The following is a 22246-nucleotide window of genomic DNA, read 5'->3' on the forward strand; positions in this document are numbered from 1 at the left end:
ATAGTGAATGTGAATATATGATTATCTTTGAGACGATCCTTTGGCCACCTTTGGTGGGATCAAAGAGATGAAATTTACCTGAGCTTTGAGCGCCTGAAATGTGGCTGACCAATACGGTAGCATGGTCTTCCCCCACCTCGACAGAGGTGCGAGATGACCTATAGAACGGCCAAGTTTCAGCACTCTGCCGCTGGATCTTGTGCTGTTAAGACCTGTTTTAGTTGTGATCCGTAATGACAAAAGAGTGGAGACATGGTATGCATGTGGAATATTTAAGAGTAGTTTGAAATAATAATTTCTCTATTTCAGGAACTTTTGTGGGGAGAATTAAATGTCAGGCAGGTAATATTAATGGGATTGTAGTAATCTTTGGAAGTGACCAACGGTCACAATGAAACCACGTGTAGCAATTAGTTGAAATACTTCTGTGTGCTTAAGTTAAGCTGAATTACTAGCGGGTGTACAATAAGTTGAAATATTTAAGAAATAGCGTGTGTACCATAAGTTGAAATATTTAAGAAATGGCGTGTGCAGGACTAGAAATTAGAGACGAGTACTTCCACGTGGTGAGTACTGTGTGAGTCTCAAACTGTGTATGAGACAAAAGATAAAGAGAAGTACTCGTCCATGGTATCAGTTGAGGACTCGCGTGTGTGATGAATACGTTCTTAATATTACTTTGCGTGATATGATTCCGTGTTACGCTAGATTCAAACTCTGAGAGAGAAGCAAGGTGAGTCGGCCGTCTACCCAGCAACGCCACTTGGCATGCATTGCACAGGAAGACGTGCATACATCTCCAGAGTTCATAGTAGAAAAGTAGAATTACGAAGTGGGGCAGTGTCGTGTGAAACTGAGATAAATACTAATTGAAGTGGGAAAGCTGAAAGTGATAGTGTTGTGACTATTTAGTGTAGTATTTCATGTTGCAGTGTGATGTATGTCATGTCATTTGGGTATGTGTGGTTTGCATGGCAGAGTAGCAAGGTAGTTTCAAAAGATTAGTGGGTTATGCTTGTTCCTTCTGTACCGCTCGGTCTGGAGGAAAGTTTCGTGATGATGATTGTGAGAGTCGAAGTGTGAAATATAGTAAAAGATCCACCATCCTATCCAGAAAGTGCACTGTAGCGTTAAATAATTACGAGACCATAATATAGAGATTCACCAATGTAAAGCCATGGCCACTGGGCGGAATTTCTCATGTGTTATTGTTGTAGGTTATAGAATTTGTGTGTTTAGGTTAGGGAATTTATCGGAATAAATAAGATAGTGAAAAGAAAAAGATTGGTGGACTTTTCCTTCGAATTGTATGTTGTCATAATGTCCCGCATTTATAATGTGTGCGCCATTCATATTCAGTGCGGTGGCCACGTGTTGACAAAAAGCCGTTAAATAAAAGACAAAAAGAAAATGTGGTATTGCCAGTGCGTAGTGTATAGTCAGAGTTCTGTATATTACTGATAGTCAGATGCGTGTTTCCGTTGCGTATTAATCATATAGGAGGATAACTTGTAACTTAAGTGTGCGTAATAGAGTTCATGTTACTCGATAAATAAGAATGAATCCACTCGCTTGGCAGACCACTCATCTTGCAGGCCTGACTGCTTGATGCCACAGTATGAGCAAGGCATGTGGATGCCTCTCATAATTTAGACCCTGCCAGGATTTTTTTTCCCAGTATATTTTTTGCCAGGATATTCTGCCAGGAATTTTGCTGTTAGGTTTATTGCTGTTAAGATTTTTTGTATTTTGAAGGAACATATTGTGATAGCGCTAAGAAGTAAAATTTTTTCTGTTTGCAATTTCTTTCTGGATTGGTGAGGATCTTTCTTTTATGTAATTAATTGCTATATCGTCCAAGGCTGGAAGATCGTTGCATAATTTTTTTTGCGTAATGTCTGTAGAAACTAGGTCGCAGTCGAAAAGTGTAGTCACCATGGAGAATAGTGATTCTAGGGTGAACGTAGCAGTGCAGCAGGAAGTAGCTGTTGACCATGTGCTAGTGAGCGAGAACGACAAACACTCGGAAGGGGCTGAATTGTTCAGCGGACTGCGGCTAGGTGATCCTTTATGCGACGGGCTTTGTCCACAAACGGGGGCTTTTCCCGACGACGCGGGCGAGCCGGGACTAGGTCAGGTATACAGTGAAAGTGCAGCTACCCTTAGCGAAGCGACGGTCTCTCAGGCGAACAATGTGAGAGCACCAAAAGTAGCAAATTACAATGTGCTATTGCAGTTTTTACAGAGGATGGATAAAGATAATAAGGAAAGATTAGAAGCGATGAGTAGAGACAATAAGGAGAAAGATAGGGAGTATAAGGAAAGATTGGAAGCGATTGATAAAGATAATAAGGAAAGATGGGAAGCGTATAAGGAAGGATTGGAAGCCATGGATAAAGGTAATAAGGAAAGATGGGAAGCAATGGATAAAGTTAGTGAGGAAAGTATGGAGGCATTGGATAAGTGAAATAAAGAGTCAATGACGAAGCTACACACAGTTATCGATGAGCGTCTGCCCGCAGTTAATAATCGGTTAGATGAGGGGGAGAAGAATCTGGGTGCGTTGAAGCAAGTATGTGACGCCGTGAAAGAAAAAGCTAATAATTTGGAGGTACAAGTATTTGCAATAAAGAGTGATACTACTGAACGTAGGGACGTGTTGCCAGATGAGCAAATCAAAGAGGTAGTGGTCAGAATGAATACGATTAGTGCAGATGTAGAAAAGCTCAGTATAAGAGGCGAGACAGGCTCTGACAGTACGCAGCGAGAGGTTTATGCCAACCAGGGGGAGATACAATCACAATTACAGTTTAAAGAGGCACAATTAGAAACAAATAGGAGACATAGGGAAGAACTAGCACAGTTGCAATTAGCGTGCAGAAGTGAAGGTGAAACACCACCAGGTAGACTGCAGAGGGAGAGTGAGATAAATTCAAAAAACGAAAATAGGGAGAAAGAGGAAGACGAACTCAGAGAGTTAGAACGGTTGTGTCGGATAAAATATGTGGCAAACCCAACTGGGTATAGTCCAAGGTCGGAAAACATAAATGCGGAAGAAGAATGTAGGAGGCACTTCGTGTCGGTACAAACGTACACTAGGTAATTATCAGGATCCGGAAAACAACATCCATGCCTGTGGCTGTCTCAATTTCAAGATTCATTACCTTCATCGTGGGGTCCGCTCCTCAAAATGAAGTTTGTGTGTAACCATTTGAGGGACGAGGCTAGAGCGACAATGCAGGAATTTATTAAAGACTGTAGTAGCTACAAGATATTTTGTGACAAGTTTTAAAATGAATTCTGGTCGAAAAGTAAGCAGGACCAGGTTAAGCAAAGCATATTGATGATGCCAAATTGTAACGAAGGTGGTATAAGAGATCCAGTGTCGTGCTATCAGGAAATGCTGAGACGAAGTAGGTATTTGGATGTGACATACGAACCTGGGGAGCTCATTAGGATCTGTATAGCGAAGTTGCCAGTGAAATTGCGCAGAGATATAGCGATAGCAGGCAGAGGCGTAGACGATTCTACGTCATTTCAGCACTTGTTACAAGGATTGGGTAATGAGAGCAATATCGTGAACGGAGACACGACTCATAGTTTCTGCCGTTCCTATCCTCGATACTATTTGACCTATCAGAATGACAGGAGAGCATGGAATCCTGGCATTTCATTCTTGTCAAAATGGATTGAAGAATAGGAGAAACTAATCCAACATATCAGCCCTTAGCATCTTGCCTTAAAACACATGCCGCTGGCACTGAAAATTGTCTATGTAGCAGACATACTCTACTGATATGTAGGAATGCAAATGTGGTTGAGTATAAGGGAGGAAAGGTATGGTATGTTGTAGTGAGTGTGGTGGTGTTATGGGTATAAGGGAGCAAAGGTATGGTATGTTGTCGTGAGTGTGGTGGTGTTAAGGTTAGCTGACTTCTAGACCTATTCTGTTAGTGTATTAATGGGTTGAATGAGAAGGAAAATGTGATGTCTGGTGAGTGAGAGTCGTAGAGTAGTGTGATCAATGCTACCGATCAATAACTAAAACATTATTGTGTTTTATTGTTTGATTGGGATGAACCTCGATGGCAGGTCAGGATCTGACATGTGGATGGCACATACGTGTCCTAGAAATGTTGTTATATATAATAAAATGTAAAATCTATAAAGAGATACTAATTTCAGTCTGTCACAAGCACAAAGGTCCATTGTATGTTATAGATTTAGAGTCAACAGTTTCTAAAATGTTTATTGTTTTAGGATGTTAAAGTAATTTACTATTTAATAACATGTGGTAGGTAATTGTGAGCTGTGTAGATTATTTCTTATTTTTTTGTTAGAACACTTTCAAGGGGTATTAATTTCAGTCTGTCACAAGCACAAAGGTTCACTGTATATTGTAGTTTTAGAATAAACAGTTTCTAATATTTTCACTGTGATAGGGTGTTAGAGTATCCTACTATTTGATATTGTAATTATGAGCTGTATAGATTGCTTATTATTCCTTTTGTTTTTTTTTTACACTTTCATGTTTTGTATGAGAAACGACAGGTACAATCAGTAGCACAAGTGTGGGCTGTATATAGAAAAGGGATAAATGTTGATGTTGTATGTGTAGAAAACTACGGGGTATGATTTTATGTTTTTAGAACAAAGATTCTTTTATTACCAATGTATCTAATAGATCATACATGTAATCAATGGGTATTTAAATACTGTAAGAATATCCTTTTGTCTGTAATGTTGCGAGATGCACGGAAGGGTCTGACTGATTGGGTGTCGTAGAGCTGAGGGCTACACCGAACACGCCCGTACCACATAAGCCAAGCAGACTTCGGCAACAGAACCGCGGCACTCCCCACTCCACTGCCGGTCGGGGTACATTCCACGCGCCCGCTACAGCAGGTCAATGGCCTGGGGCGACACGCACGTACCACTGGCCATTCATAAGTTCTGCCACCCTTTCGACTGGGGAAAGTATCCCGCGGAGGCAACAGCGGGTGGTTTCTTCTGCTCAACGGCTCGAGCTCGAGCGGCGGCGCCACGGCAGAATGAACGACGCGCGACAGAGCCCGGCAGGCATTTGTTACCAGCAACTATTAACTAGTACTGGACTGTGGAGCTGTGAAACAAGATGACTGCTCGTTACGTCTCCATAAGGTGGAAGGTGAAGGACTGGTGTCGCCACGTTGTGAGTGGTGGAAAAGATTTCGTCTTTAGCAGACACGACGATCAGTTTGTTTTGTCTTGACCACTGAACGGTGGGATCCATAAACTTTTGGCAGTGACTTGTTAAGTGTGCTTTGTGAATTGCATGTGGGACGCTTGGTATTCTTGAAGAGAACAGTTGTCGTTTGGTGACTAATTATTGTATGAACGCAAGAAACTGGAGTGGGACATTGACATTTGCATTTGTAGTAGGCGACATTTCTTGGTTCAAATGGTTCAAATGGCTCTGAGCACTATGGGACTTAACAGCTATGGTCATCAGTCCCCTAGAACTTAGAACTACTTAAACCTAACTAACCTAAGGACATCACACAACACCCAGTCATCACGAGGCAGAGAAAATCCCTGACCCCGCCGGGAATCGAACCCGGGAACCCGGGCGTGGGAAGCGAGAACGCTACCGCACGACCACGAGCTGCGGACCAGACATTTCTTGAATTGGTGCGGGAATAAGTGCTGTTTGGTGGAACTTACGACTTTTAATTACACCATGAACTGAAAGGACAGATCCGTGGGTAATAGTAGTTGTAGGGCCAATTTTGGACGACCAGATTCGTGGGGATGGTACTCTGAGAGTGACTATGACATTTGTGTTTAATGTGAGATACAGTTTACTGTTCAGTGCGTGTTCAAAATGCTGATTTGAGTGACTTAAAGACTTTCGTCCGGGTAACCATGGGAGAGCTTTGACACCGAGACAGTGTTTCTAGGGAACCTGTCAGCAACTTATTTGACCCCAAGAAAATCACAGAATGAAATGTTTCTGTGTGACTCGCAAGATAGGGGATAATGTATTTGTAATTGTGTAAATGTTTTTTCTGTATGTTTCATTCCTGAAGGGGCAGCAAGTGTAATTGTATTTCATCAACATTTGTGTTTAGAATTGTTAGTGTTTTTTTTTTGTTTGTTTGTTCTGGGTTATCAAGTTCACGTAGCATGTTTATTAGAATATTTGGTACAATGATGCTTTAATTATTAGCCAGTGGCATAATACTAACGTATCGGCTCTTGTTGCATTGGTCAGTAAGGTTGTCACAGGGGACAAGAGTTTGCATTGCACAACAAATATTGGAATTAATTGATGCATTTTGATGTCGTAGACAGTAATGATCTTGTTGGTGTGTTGACTGAAGCCACTTATTTTCATTATCACAGTGGTGATATTTCACATTAAAGTGTAACGAAGGCTAGTCGAAATGCAAGTTCTTGTCATCCAAATGTGTAACAACAGAGAAATGAGCAGTAGAGTAAGATACGAGAGCTACTGGTGGATTCAAGCACTTATTGCTATTTATTGCGTGTATTGATATGGAGCCTGACTTCTACGTGTAACTAGTGTACGCAATGTTTTTCTTTTGTTGATTTTGTTTTTTATTTAGACATTGCCGTGTAAAGATTATTATAACGCAATTTATGAATGTCAGATTACTTGTTCTGTGCTTGAACAGTGAGCTATTTAAAATTTCATGAGTACAATTGGTATTTTTTCTTAGTTGTCATAGAATTAGTGAAGTTTGGATTACTCCTAAAATTAACGGAGATCCTGGCAACTAAGCAAATTTTTATCCACCATTATTTTTTATTTGTATGATATAATGTTTTATTTGTCATTTGGATTGATGTAAATTTGTATGTGTACGTTACTCCGGATTGTGGAGAGTGCAATAATGCAACAACTGTGTCAAAATGGTTCAAATGGCTCTGAGCACTATGGGACTCAACTGCTGAGGTTATTAGTCCCCTAGAACTTAGAACTAGTTAAACCTAACTAACCTAAGGACATCACAAACATCCATGCCCGAGGCAGGATTCGAACCTGCGACCGTAGCGGTCTTGCGGTTCCAGACTGCAGCGCCTTTAACCGCACGGCCACTTCGGCCGGCGTCAATAATTTGGTAAAGTAAAAGCATTTGGTCGTCTTTTTGAGGTCACCAGGGGCTAAGGTCTCCTCCTGGTTATTTTGATGACTTGCTACGTTTGTTCTAATACAGTTTTCTTAAAAAAATGTTCGGAACTACCCTCGTATTGCAAGGATAGTACCGTGCCATTTTTTTCTGCATGCGTAGCCGGTGGTGAAAGGGTACAGTACCGCCAAACATTGAAAATAGGTACAACATACTTCATTATTTTTGTCAGAACAACACATTTTTTTGTAAAATAACTCAATTTCAATTAATACAGCGAAGCCGGATACCAGTGTGGGAAAGAATGACAATTTATTTATTTAATTGATCACATGTGCACTCCCACAAAGTAAATCCCTACATCCAGTTTGGTGAGATCTGTGAAATGAATGAATGTATGGTCGTATGCTAACCGCAGATAGTGAATGTGAATATATGATTATCTTTGAGACGATCCTTTGGCCACCTTCGGCGGGACCAAAGAGATGAAATTTACCTGAGCTTTGAGCGCCTGAAATGTGGCTGACCAATATGGTAGCATGGTCTTCCCCCACCTCGACAGAGGTGCGAGATGACCTGTAGAACGGCCATGTTTCAGCACTCTGTCGCTGGATCTTGTGCTGTTAAGACCTGTTTTAGTTGTGATCCGTAATGACAAAAGAGTGGAGACATGGTATGCATGTGGAATATTTAAGAGTAGTTTGAAATAATAATTTCTCTATTTCAGGAACTTTTGTGGGGAGAATTAAATGTCAGGCAGGTAATATTAATGGGATTGTAGTAATCTTTGGAAGTGACCAACGGTCACAATGAAACCACGTGTAGCAATAAGTTGAAATACTTCCGTGTGCTTAAGTTAAGCTGAATTACTAGCGGGTGTACAAGAAGTTGAAATATTTAAGAAATAGCGTGTGTACCATAAGTTGAAATATTTAAGAAATGGCGTGTGCAGGACTTGAAATTAGAGACGAGTACTTCCACGTGGTGAGTACTGTGTGAGTCTCAAACTGTGTATGAGACAAAAGATAAAGAGAAGTACTCGTCCATGGTATCAGTTGAGGACTCGCGTGTGTGATGAATACGTTCTTAATATTACTTTGCGTGATATGATTCCGTGTTACGCTAGATTCAAACTCTGAGAGAGAAGCAAGGTGAGTCGGCCGTCTACCCAGCAACGCCACTTGGCTTGCATTGCACAGGAAGACGTGCATACATCTCCAGAGTTCATAGTAGGAAAGTAGAATTACGAAGTGGGGCAGTGTCGTGTGAAACTGGGATAAATATTAATTGAAGTGGGAAAGCTGAAAGTGATAATGTTGTGACTATTTAGTGTAGTATTTCATGTTGCAGTGTGATGTATGTCATGTCATTTGGTTATGTGTGGTTTGCATGGCAGAGTAGCAAGGTAGTTTCAAAAGATTAGTGGGTTATGCTTGTTCCTTCTGTACCGCTCGGTCTGGAGGAAAGTTTCGTGATGATGATTGTGAAAGTGTGAAATATAGTAAAAGATCCACCATCCTATCCAGTAAGTGCACTGTAGCGTTAAATAATTACGAGACCATAATATAGAGATTCACCAATGTAAAGCCATGCCAACTGGGCGGAATTTCTCATGTGTTATTGTTGTAGGTGATAGAATTTGTGTGTTTAGGTTAGGGAATTTATTGGAATAAGTAAGATAGTGAAAAGAAAAAGATTGGTGGACTTTTCCTTCGAATTGTATGTTGTCATAATGTCCCGAATTTATAATGTGTGCGCTATTCATATTCAGTGCGGTGGCCACGTGTTGACAAAAAGCCGTTAAATAAAAGACAAAAAGAAAATGTGGTATTGCCAGTGCGTAGTGTACAGTCAGAGTTCTGTAAATTACTGATAGTCAGAGGCGTGTTTCCGTTGCGTATTAATCATATAGGAGGATAACTTGTAACTTAAGTGTGAGTAATAGAGTTCATGTTACTCGATAAATAAGAATGAATCCACTCGCTTGGCAGACCACTCATCTTGCAGGCCTGACTGCTTGATGCCACAGTATGAGGAAGGCATGTGGGTGCCTCTCAAACAAGTCAGACGTAAATAATGAGAGGCACCCACATGCCTTGCTCATACTGTGGCATCAAGCAATCAGGCCTGCAAGATGAGTGGTCTTCCATGCAAGTGAGCTCATTCTTATTTATCGAGTAACATGAACTCTAGTACTCACAATTAAGTTACAAGTTTTTCTAATGTTTGAATATTACACAACGGAAATGCACATCTGACTATTAGTAATTTACACAACTCTGACTGTTCACTACGCACTGGCAATACCACATTTTCTTTCTTATTTAACGGCTTTTATCAACACGTGGCCATCGCACTGAATATGAATGGCGCACACATTATAAATTCTGGATATCATGACAACATACAGTTCGAAGGAAAAGGCTACCAATCTTTTTCTTTTCACTATCTTATTTATTCCGATAAATTCTATAACCAAAACACACAAATTCCATAACCTACAACAATAACACATGAGAAATTCCGCCCAGTGGGCATGGCTTTACATTGGTGATTCTCTATCTTATGGTCTCGTAATTATTTAACGCTACAGTGCACTTTCTGGATAGGATGGTGGATCTTTTGCTATATCTCAGAGTTCGACTCTCACAACCATCATCACGAAACTTTCCTCCAGACCGAGCGGTACAAAAGGAACATGCATACCCACTACCTCTGAAACTACCTTGCTACTCTCCCATGCAAACCACACATACTTTAATTACATGACATACACCACACTGCAACATGGAATACAACACAAGGAATAGTCACAACATTATAATCACATCACTTTCAGCTTTCCCACTTCAATTAGTATTTATCCCAGTTTCATACGACACTGCCCCACTTCGTAATTTTTTTTTCTTACTATGAACTCTGGAGGATATATGCACGTCTTCCTGTGCAATGCAAGCCAAGTGGCGTTGCTGGATAGACGGCTGACTCACCTTGCTTCTCTCTCAGAGTGTTATAGTTTAAATCAAGCATCACACGGAAACATAATGCACAAAGTAATATTAAGAACATATTCATCACACACGCGAGTCCTCAACTGATACCATGGACAAGTACTTCTCTTTATCCTTTGTCTCATACACAGATTGAGACTCACACAGTACTAACCATGTGGAAGTACTCGTCTCTAATTTCAAGTCCTGCACACGCCATTTCTTAAATATTTCCAACTTATAGTACACACGCTAGTAATTCAGCTTAACTTAAGCATTCGGAAGTATTTCAACTTATTGCTACACGTGGTTTCGTTGTGACCGTCGGTCACTTCCGAAGATTACTACGATCCCATTAATATTATCTGCCTGACAATTAATTCTCCCCACAAAAGTTCCTGAAATAGAGAAACTATTATTCTAAACTACTCTTAAGTATTTCACATGCATACCACGTCTCCACTGTCTTTACAGCGCACACCTAAGACAGGTCTTACCAACACTAGATCCAGCGGCAGAGTGCCGAAACATGGCCGTTCTTCAGGTCCTCTCGCACCTCTGCCGAAGTGGGGGAGCACCTTGCTACCGTATTGGTCAGCCACATTTCAGGCGCTCAAAGCTCAGGTAAATTTTATCTCTTTGGTTCTACCAAAGGTGACCAAAGGGTCGTCTCAAAGATGATCATATATTCACATTCACTATCTGCGGTTAGCAGACGACCATACATTCATTCATTTCACAGGTCTCACCAAACTGGATGTAGGGATATATTTTGTGGGAGTGCACATGTGATCAATTAAATAAATAAATTGTCATTCTTTCCTACACTGGTATCCAGCTTCGCTGTATTAATTGAAATTGAGTTATTTTTACAAAAAATGTGTTGTTCTGACAAGAATAATGAAGTATGTTGTACCTATTTTCAATGTCGGTTGGTACTGTACCCTTTCAAGAAAAATACTAATGCGTATTGCAGGAAGAACAATAAGTAAACTAAATCGTACCCAAAAACATGTAAGAGTTAAAAAGTTCAATACTGTAGCCAATGACATACTATTTACAGCCAGTTGAATGCTGAAGCAACTGACTGTATTACGTACAGTCAGTCGTTTCGTAATTCTGAACCGTTTAATATCCAAATCCGAGAAATATATTTCCATACTAGAACTGTAATCCGCTACGTTGATAACGAGTCTATCAGCAGTAGAATACAGGAAGCTGTCTAAAAGCTACATTTTCCTCTCTTTTATGCCATGCCGTTCTGTATCCCGCCAGCCTTCGGCACGGACGTGCACAAAGCTTCCAACATTAGTTCCAGAACAGCTGGTAGCTTAAATCCCTTGTTATTTCTCGCGAAAAGTCCCTCATCATGGTTCCAGATCAAATCTGTTGGGTTGTTATTGAAATGTAGCATTTGTACGGTGTGCTAAATGCCGTGAAAAGTATTGTTTTCCGTTTTTCTACGATACTTACCACTCCGGTTCGTGTGCGACCACGCCAGTGGTTTAAAATAATGGAGAAGATGCAAATCAAGATTATCTGATTTTTTATTTTTGTCCTAAAACTTCAAGTTCTTATGTACTTTTTTAAATTTAATCAATCTTGGACATAAATAATTTATATTTGCAATGAAAACTAGAATATTGAGGGCAACACGTAATTACCAACGTGAATCTGTGTATATTTCATAAGAACTGGTGATTAGATATGTGTTAATTAGCACATATTTGACGAATTTTATGTTTTCAAAAATGTGGGTATTCCAACTTGAACGAAGAAAAGGTATAACCGAAGCGAGATTTGAATCAGAAATCTATGGGCTGTATCAGTGTACGGTTCCACAACGCAACCAATTTCTTAGTGTTTGCCTTAACCTCTTGTTCTGCTATATCTATAATCCAAAATTTAATTGTTGCTTAATCGAAACTAACAAAAGAACACATCAACACGAATCAAAACTTACCACAAGTACTTGGTGTGTTCATCGAGCAGGAGACAAGTTACATCAAAACTTTCTTGTTTTATTTTAGTATAGAAGATTATGAACTGCACATTAAAATTGAAGAAAATGCAAAAAAGGCAGGAACTTAAGGAGATGGGACGTGGGCAAACTGAAAGAGCCGGAGGTTGCAGAGGACTTCAGAGGGAATATTAGGCAACTATTGACAGGAAAAGAGGAAGGGAATACGGTAAAAGAAGAATGGGTAGCTTTGATAGATGAAATAGTGAAGGCAGCAGCGGATCAGGTACTAAAAAGACGGGGACTAGTATACATTCTTGGGTAGGACAAAAGATATTGAATTTAATCGAAGAAAGGAGAAAATGTAAAAATTCAATAAATAAAGCAGGTGAAAAGGAATATAAACGTCTGAAAAATGAGATCGACAGAAAGTACAAAAAGGCTAAGCAGGAGAGGCTAGAGGATAAATGTATGGATATAGAAGCATGTATAGCTAAGGGTAATATAGATGCTGCCTACAGGAAGATTAAAGAGACCTTTGGAGAAAAGGGAATCACCTGCATGAATATCAAGGGCTAAGATAGAAAGCCAGTCCTAAGCAAAGAAGGGAAAGGAGAAAGGTGGAACAGAGGTACACTTGAGTGCAATATTATGGAAATGAAACAGGATGTCAAGGAAGATGGGAAGGGAAATATGATACTGCGTGAAGAAACAAGACCCGGGAATTGACAACATTCTGTCACAGCCGCTGGTAGCCTTGGGAGAGCTAGCCATGACAAAACTCTTCCATCTGGTGAGCAACGTGTATGAGATAGGCAAAATATCCACAGACTTCAAGAAGAATACAATAATTCAAATTCCAAAGAAAGCAGGCGCTGACAGGTGTTACAATTACCAAACTATTAGTTTAATAAATCATGGCTGCAAAATAGTAACACGAATCCTTTACAGAAGAATGAAAAACTGGTAGAAGTGGACCCTGGAGAAGATCAGTTTGGATTCCAGAGAAATGTAGGAACACGCGAGGCTCTACTGACCCTACAGATTCTCATAGAAGATAGTTTAAGGAAAGGCAAACATATGTCTATAGCATTTGTACACTTATAGAAAGCTATTGACAATGGAAAACTTTTATTCAAATTCTGAAGGAGGCAGGGGTAACATACAGGCAGCGAAAGGCTATTTACAATTTGTACAGAAACCAGATAGCAGATATAAGAGTCGAGGGGCAGGAAAGGGAAGCGGTGATTGAGAAGGGAGTAAGACTCGATTTTAGCCTATCCCCAACATTATTCAATCTGTATATCGAGCAGGTAGTAAAGGAAACAAAAGAAAAATTTGGAGTATAAATTGGTCCATGGAGAAGAAATAAAACTGGGAGGTTTGCTGATGACATTGTAATTGTGTCAGACATAGTAAAAGACTTCGCAGAGCAGTTGAACAGAACAGACAGTATCTTGAAAGGAGGATATAAAATGAACATTAACTAAAGCAAAACAAGGATAATGGAGTGTAGTCGAATTGAATCAGGTGATGACGAGGGAAGTAGATTAGGAAATAAGACGCTTCAAGTATTTCATGTGTTTTACTATTTGGGAAGCAAAATAACTGATGATGGTCCAAGTAGGGAGGATATAAAATCTAGACTGGCAACGGCAAGAAAAGGGTTTCTGAAGGAGAGAAATTTGTTAACATCGAGTATAGATTTAAGCGTCAAGAAGTCCTTTCGGAAAGTATTTGGAGTGTGGCCATGTATGCAAGTGAAACATGACGATAAACAGTTTAGAGAAAAAGAGAATAGAAGCTTTTGAAATGTGATGCTACAAAAGAATGCTGAAGATCAAATGGGTAGATCACGTAACTAACGAGGAGTTACTGAACAGAATTGGGGGAAAAGAACTTTACGGTAACACCTGATTAAAAGAAGGGATCGGTTGGTAGGACACATTCTGAAGCATCAAGGGCTCAACAATTAATTTAATATTGGATAGAAGCGTGGGGGCGGCGGGCATAAAAATCTCGGAGACCAAGAGATGAATACAGTAAGCAGATTCAGAGGAACGTAGATTGCATTAGATGTTCGGAGATGATGAGGGATGCACAGGATAGAGTAGTGACCTGAAGACTACAACAACAGCACAGAAGGAAGAAACCAACAAAAAGAAACAATCGCCACATGAGGCGTCAATCTGCACGCGCGCCGCAAGCAAAAAAAAAAAAAAAGGGCACAGTCAGCGCCATGATGGTGGAGGCGAGGCGAGCAGGGCTCGGATTCCGAGAGATGTCTGCCCCCTCCCACCGCTGAGGTGCACCGTCACAATTCTTTTTTCGCATTTTAATTAAAAATAAACAATAAAATGAACCCATACGGCAAAAATGAAGACATCAAGCGAACCAAAAGAGCCATTTTGCCTGCTGTGATCACCTTATCGAAGCGGGAGACCAGGAAGAGGCGGTCGTCAATTCAACAGTCACCACCAGTCGTCAACCGTCGGTGTCCGGGGACGCTGCACTCAGTCAGAGAAAGTTACCGTATGGGGATCATGGAAACATTCAGCTTCTTCTCACACCAGGCCAACAGAATGAAGACCCCAAATAGTTAGCAAAAAGGTATCGGTATTGCGTTCTGTTCGTTAATACAATGAACTCGTCCATCATGCATTGCCGCAAATCGAGGTCTTTCTTTCCGCCGTCGTGATACATATAATGTATCGCCATTCTCTTTATCCAGTAGACCACATTCATCCAAGTCATCGAGAAATAGACGGCGTCGGGATGAAAGAGGTCCATGGGCACAGTCGAGGCAAGGGAGGAGGGGACGCAGAACGCAGTGTCTGGCGGACCAGTTTTTAGCACTCGCTTGCAAGTCCACAGTTCGGTCAGTATTCGTCCGTGTCTACTGTCGCGCAACGGAGGAATATGGGAGCGTTTGTGAGGTGAGTGGAATGGCATAGAGCCTGCGTCGGATCGGAAATTTCTCGTTAGTGACCACATACCACGTCGACCGAGCGAAATTGGACAGGAAGAGCGCATGAATGACTCGCCAAACGCTCGTCCAGTCAGGGATGGGGTATCGTCGTACATCTACGTACGTCTACATCTGAATGATTGCTCTGCTGTTCACAATTAAGTGCCTAGTAGAGGGTTCGTCGAACAATCTTCAAGCTATTTCTCTACCGTTCCAGTCTCAAACACAGCGTGGGAAAAACGACATTTAAAACTTCCTGTGCGAGCTCTCGTATCTGTTAATTTGTTATGACGATCATTCCTCCCTATGTAAGTGGGCGCCAAGAAAATATTTTCCCACCCTGAGGAGAAATATAGATATTGGTATTTCATGAGAAAATCCTGCCGCAACGAAAATCGTCTTTGTTTTAATGACTGCTACCCGAATTCACGTATCATATCCGTGGTGCTTACTCTCCTATATCGCGGTAGCACAAAACGAGCTACCCTTCTTTGAACATTTTCGACGTCCTCCGTCGATCCTATCCATTCCGGATCCCACACCACGCATCAATACTCCAGAGGAAGACGTGCAAGCATAGTATAGCCAGTCTCTTCAGTAGACCTTTTGCACTTTGTAAGTGTTCCGCCAATAAGTAACAATCTTTGGTTTGCTTTACCCACAACATTAACTATGTGGTCGTTGCAGCTTAAGTTATTCGAAATTGTAATCCATAAGTTTTTAGTTGAGTTTACAGCCTTTAGATTTGTGTGATTTGTCGTGCAACAGAAATTCAGCACATACATTTTGATATGTGGAAGACTTAACACTTTTTAGTATTTAGAGTCCATTGCCACTTGTCGTACCGTAGGGATATCTTGTCTAAATAGTTTAGGAATTTGTTTTGATCATCTGATCAGTTTATAAGACCTTAAATGACAGGATTGTTTTGGTTGGCAGGAGAGCCAACACCGTGTTACTAGAAGGAGGCGGAAAGGCACGCGTTTTAGCTCACGCAGGCTGGCGTGAGGTCTGGAACAGGACAAGGAAATTAGAATTTAGAAAAACGGACGTAGCTGGTGGAATACTTAACTTTAATCCATTAATGGTGAACGTCAGTCTTGACCGTACATGATTCAATATCAATAGTAACTGATAATGGCGCCTTGCTAGGTCGTAGCAAATGACGTAGCTGAAAGCTATGCTAAACTATCGTCTCGGCAAATGAGAGCGTATTTTGTGAGTGAACCATCGCTAGCAAAGTCGGTTGTACAACCGGGGGCGAGTGCTACGAAGTCTCTCTAGACCTGCCGTGTGGCGGCGCTCGGTCTGCAATCACTGATAGTGGCGACACGCGGGTCCGACGGATACTAACGGACCGCGGCCGATTTAAAGGCTACCACCTAGCAAGTGTGGTGTCTGGCGGTGACACCACAAGGATCATCTGCGAACTATCTAAGAGTGCTTCTCAGATTGTCTCCTAAATCGTTTATGTAGACGAGGAACAATTGACGGCGTATACCACTTCCTTGGGGAAAGTCATATATTACTCCTGCTTTACTCGATGACTTCCCGTCAATTACTACAAACTGTCACCTTTCCGTTAGGAAATGAAGAATCTAGTCACACAACTGAGGCAATAGTCCATAAACACGCAATCTGATCAGAAGTCGCTTGTGAGTTACGATGTAAAAAGCCTTCTGGAAATCTAAAAGCCGGCCGAAGTGGCCGAGCCGTTCTAGGCGCTACAGTCTGGAACCGCGCGACCGCTACGGTCTGCAAGTTCTAAGTTGTAGGAGAGTGATGACCTTTGAATTAAGTCCCACAGTGCTCAGAGCCATTTGAACAATTTTTTAAACCTAAAAATATGGAATCAATTTTACATCCCCAGTCATCAAGTGAAATCCAGGGTCACAAACCGTTTTCGCAAGCTCTGTCCTCTGCTGAACCCGACTCCCACACCTTCTCTGCGTCTCGGTGTCACGAGACGCTGTTCCCCTCTATAACTGAGTACACCGCAGTCGTCGTCAGGGAACGGAGCTGAAGAACACACGAAGAAGCTCCATTATCTGCAGAATCGTGCTCTCAGCCTGGCTCCGCATCTACCAAGAGGCTTCCTATCCGGACCACTCCACCATATCGTGGAAGTCCCACACCTGCATGACCGATCCGATTCAACAAGATGTGCATAGCCCCTCGCTGCATAGGCAGCCTCTATAGACGGAAACCGAGGAGCTGGAAAAACGAGAAGACCGCATCATCGCGTGCACGGGAGGCAGAACATCGTGCTGCGAACTCCATCTTCTTCGGCGGGCCAAGACACTCTGTGAAGTTCTAGCGACAGAGGTAGATAAGACCAGACACGTCCCGGACTCCGAAGGAACAAGAACCGCTTCAACGGTCCACGACGGGAAACGCCTGGCGTGACCGCCGCCGCTCCTGCTGCCCGCAGAGTTGTCCTGCCGTCTTCGCCATAAGCAACACCCGCGGCTGCGCCACCAACAGCCCTTCACAACAAACAGCTCGCCGAGTTTATTCGGCTGCATGAGAGCTCCTCACCTCGTAGCACAATGCCAGTTCCTCCTCCCTGCTCCTCGACATACACTAGTGGCCATCAAAATTGCTAAACCAAGAAGAAATGCAGATGATAAACGGGTATTCATTTGACAAATATATTATACTAGAACTGACATGTGATTCCATTTTCACGCAATTTCGGTGCATAGATCCTGACAAATCAGTACCCAGAGCAACCACCTCTGGCCGTAATAAAGGCCTTGATACGCCTGGGCATTGAGAAACTGAGCTTGGATGGCGTGTACAGGCACAGCTGCCCATCCACCTTCAACACCATACTACAGTTCATCAAGAGTAGTGACTGGCGTATTGTGACGAGGCAGTTGCTCGGCCACCATTGACCACACGTTTTCAATTGCTGAGAGATCTCGAGAATCTGCTGGCCAGGGCAGCACTCGAACATTTTCTGTATCCAGAAAGGCCCGTACAGGACCTGCAACATGCGGTCGTGCATTATCCTGACGAAATGTAGGGTTTTGCAGGGATCGAATGAAGGGTAGAGCCACGGGTCGTAACACATCTGAAATGAAAGGTCCACTGCTGAAAGTGTCGTCAATGCGAACAAAAGGTGACCAAGACGGGTAACCAATGGCACCCCATAACATCACACCGGGTGAACGCCAGTATGGAGATGACGAATACACGCTTCCAATGTGCGTTCACCGCGATATCGCCAAACACGGATGCAACCATCGTGATTAAACAGAACCTGGATTCATCCGAAAAAATGTTTTGCCATTCGTGCATCCAGGTTCGTCATAGTGTACACCATCACAGGCGCTCCTGTCTGTGATGCAGCGTCAAGGGTAACCGCAGCCATGGTCTCCGAGCTGATACCCCATGCTGCTGCAAACGTCGTCCAACTGTTCGTGCACATGGTTGTTGTTTTGCAAACGTCCCCATCTGTTGACTCAGGGATCGAGACGTGGCTGCACGATCCGTTACAGTCATGTGGATAAGATGCCTGTCATCTCGACTCCTAGTGATACGAGGCCGTTGGGATCCAGCACAGCGTTCCGTATTACCCTCCTGAACCCACCGATTTCTTATTCTGCTAACAGTCATTGGATCGCGACCAACGCGAGCAGCGATGTCGCGATAGGCCACTATCCGACCTCTATCAAAGTCGGAAACGTTATGGTACGCATTTCTCCTCCTTACACGAGGCATCACAACAACGATTCACCGGGCAACGCCGGTCAACTGCTGTTTGTGTATGAGAAATCGGTTGGAAACTTTCCTGTCAGCACGTTGTAGGTGTCGCCACCGGCGCCAACCCTGTGTGAATGCTCTGAAAAGCTAATCATTTGCAAATCGCAGCAGCTACTTCCTGTCGGTTAAATTTCGCTTCTGTAGCACGTCATCTTCATGGTGTAGCATTTTTAATGGCTAGTAGTGTATTTTCCAGGACAAACGGTTTGCAGTTACCAAGATGTGAAGATAACCCATTGAATACAAGGTCCCAAAAGGACTGTGATGTTTACGGCATTCGACGCTCCACGTATTTATCACACAATGAGAACAGCATGAGGCTGCCGAGTGTCCTTGAATTGTTTAGTCGACGAGTAACCCACAACAGAGCCACGGGGCTACTGTTGTCGATATGAGGCAGAGCAATGGCAACGATAAACAAAGTGAAATCTACAACATCGATTGCTGATGTTGACATTTCATTAATGAGTACAAGGAATTTCACCGAGTGAGAAAGAAGTGGCAGATGATATATTGACGTTTCTGCTAGATTAACCAGAGGGATGTGTGGTGTCGTATGCGCTCGACTGTGCGGGCAATGTACATGAGGAGTAAAATGATAGCGATACGTGCTTAATAAGTGAAAGTGATATTGAAATAAGAATCGAACCGTTACGTTCATCATTCTTCTCGGGCATGGACCCACAAATGCCGTTTCCAGTGAAATCAAGTGCATGACAATCGTTTTTCAAGGAGCACTAAACATAATTACATGTATAGAAGATCATCCGCAGCACAGCAAAAAAAAAAGAAAAAAAAGCAATATGACCCTGTACTGTAGTACATAAGAAAAACTACGAGTAATCAAGGGAGGACTAGGCGCACTTGTTACAAAAACTGTGTTGCAGTCTTTCAAGCCCGCACGATATAATTTACATCTACATCTACATCCATACTCCGCAAGCCACCCGGCGGTGTGTGGCGGAGGGTACTTTGAGTACCTCTATCGGTTCTCCCTTCTATTCCAGTCTCGTATTGTTCGTGGAAAGAAAGATTGACCGTATGCCTCCATGTGGGCTCTAATCTCACTGATTTTATCCTCATGGTCTCTTCGCGAGAGATACGTAGGAGGGAGCAATATACTGCTTCACTCCTCGGTGAAGGTACGTTCTCGAAACTTCAACAAGTGCCCTTACCGAGCTACTGAGCGTCTCTCCTCCAAAGTCTTCCACTGGAGTTTATCTATCATCTCTGTAAGGCTTTCGCGATTACTAAATGATCCTGTAACGAAGCGCGGTGCTCTCCATTGGATCTTCTCTGTCTCTTCGAACAACCCTATCTGCTATGGATCCCACACTGCTGAGCAGTATTCAAGCAGTTGGCGAACAAGTGTACTGTAACCTATTTCCTTTGTTTTCGGACTGCATTTCCTTAGGATTTTTCCAGTGAATCTCAGTCTGGCACCTGCTTTACCGACGATCAACTTTATATGATCATTCCATTTTAAATCACTCCTAATGCCTACTCCCAGATAATTTATGGAATTAACTGCTCCCAGTTTTTGACCTGTTATATTGTAGCTAAATGATAAAGGATCTTTCTTTCTGTGTATTCGTAGCACATTACACTTGTCTACATTGAGATTCAATTGCCATTCCCTGCACCATGCGTCAATTCGTTCCATATCCTCCAGCATTTCAGTACAATTTTACAATTTTCCATTGTTACATCCTCTCGAAATACCACATCATCACCTGCAAAGAGCCTCAGTGAACTTCCGATGTTGTCCACAAGGTCAGTTATGTATATTGTGAATAGCAACGGTCCTACGACACTCCCCTGCGGCACACGTGAAATCACTCTTACTTCGGAAGACTTCTCTCCATTGAGAATGACACGCTGCGTTCTGTCATCTAGGAACTCTTCAATCGGATCACACAATTGGTCTGATATTCCATATGCTCTTACTTTGTTCATTAAACGACTGTGGGGAACTGTTTCGGACGCATTGCGGAAATCAAGAAACACGGCATCTATCTGTGAACCCCTGTCTATGGCCCTCTGAGTCTCGTGGACGAATAGCACGAGCTGGGTTTCACAGGATCTTCTTTTTCGTAACCCATGCTGATTTCTACAGAGTAGATTTCTAGTCTCCAGAAAAGTCATTATACTCGAACATAATACGTGTTCCAAAATTCTACAACTGATCGACGTTAGATGTGCGTGCTATCGAGCCACTACGTTATGCACGTCATAGATTACAGTGATTTCAAGTGAAGCAATGGACGGTTGCTTAACTTCAAAAAGTGCTACAGAATTGGATGACGTAAGAAAACGAAATTTCAAACAAAGCGTCACCTTGGCGATGCATAGCAAACTGCGGAATCGGCCCGAATAGTTGTAGATGAGATAAACAACAGTATCCCATTGTTCATTAAGGAATTTGTTTTCAACTCCGACCATTGGAGATTTGAAGAGGACGTGTCTGTGAGAGGTACCCTGGAAATTAGAGGTACCAAGAGATTTCTATCAAGATCTGCTAACGTCAATGCCTCAATGCATTCATATACAATTATGCCGACTATAATCTGGATGGTAGATTGTCTTCAAAGTCATTTATTGTGTTGCGAGAAGTTGGAGAGTCTCTCCCCAATGATTGTTTCTCGTGTGCGTTATCTTGCAAGGGAAGTGGGGAATATTTAACTCACACCAAGCAAGACTTGAAAATGGGCGTAGACGAACTACAATAAGTGTATGAGCACTGTTTTGGACAATAGCTGGTCAAAGAAACTTGCTTTTGCTTCATTCTTGGTCTGCATACTCCTTTAGAGCAAACTACCCCTACTGAACGGTGTGTAACAGTGCAGTGCATAACACCTGGAACCACTGGACAAATTCAACCTCTGAAACTTTGTGTTTTTCGTGCCTATAAAACATATTGTCGCACATTCTGCAGCTACGCTTTAAAGGATAGCCAGTTCCACGGTAAGTTCCACGCCAGACTCTTTCACTTTCGGTTGCATGCCACCACATTCCCTCAGTTTTCATCACCCGTTACACAGGTATCATTCCATATGCATTCCTTGAGGGCTGATACCTAGCTGAATGTTTACAGCTCCCAAGGAGTTCGCCTTCTGTCATGATGATGCTAATCTTCGTGATCATCGTAGCGCGCCATTTTTCGTTAGCTGTTCATGGCGCAAGTTGCTGGTTTGTTTCGAACATTTATTGAATGTCGACGATGTCCATTTTGTGAAGCATTATACAAACATCCCATAGCATCCCGGACATTCATTTCCCGTCGCCCTCCTGATGCACGTAGTGAGTTATTAGCAGCTAATATCAATCCTGTTACAATTGTTAACACAAAAATTTCAAATTAGCCTTACTAAATATTGAACTTGCTACCTCTTACTCAAGGGACTCCTTTTAGAAGCTTGCTTTATTT

The 22246-nt window shown here is 42.3% G+C and overlaps 1 protein-coding gene across 2 annotated transcripts in view; it reads left to right on the forward strand.

The window, feature by feature from the left end:
- LOC126234807 (fatty acyl-CoA reductase 1-like) overlaps positions 1-22246 on the forward strand; it is a 265198-nt gene that overhangs the window by 177958 nt on the left and 64994 nt on the right. The window lies entirely within an intron of this gene.

Source organism: Schistocerca nitens, chromosome 2 (genome assembly GCF_023898315.1).
Source record: "Schistocerca nitens isolate TAMUIC-IGC-003100 chromosome 2, iqSchNite1.1, whole genome shotgun sequence".
In the NCBI taxonomy this organism is placed as follows: Eukaryota; Metazoa; Arthropoda; class Insecta; order Orthoptera; family Acrididae; genus Schistocerca; species Schistocerca nitens.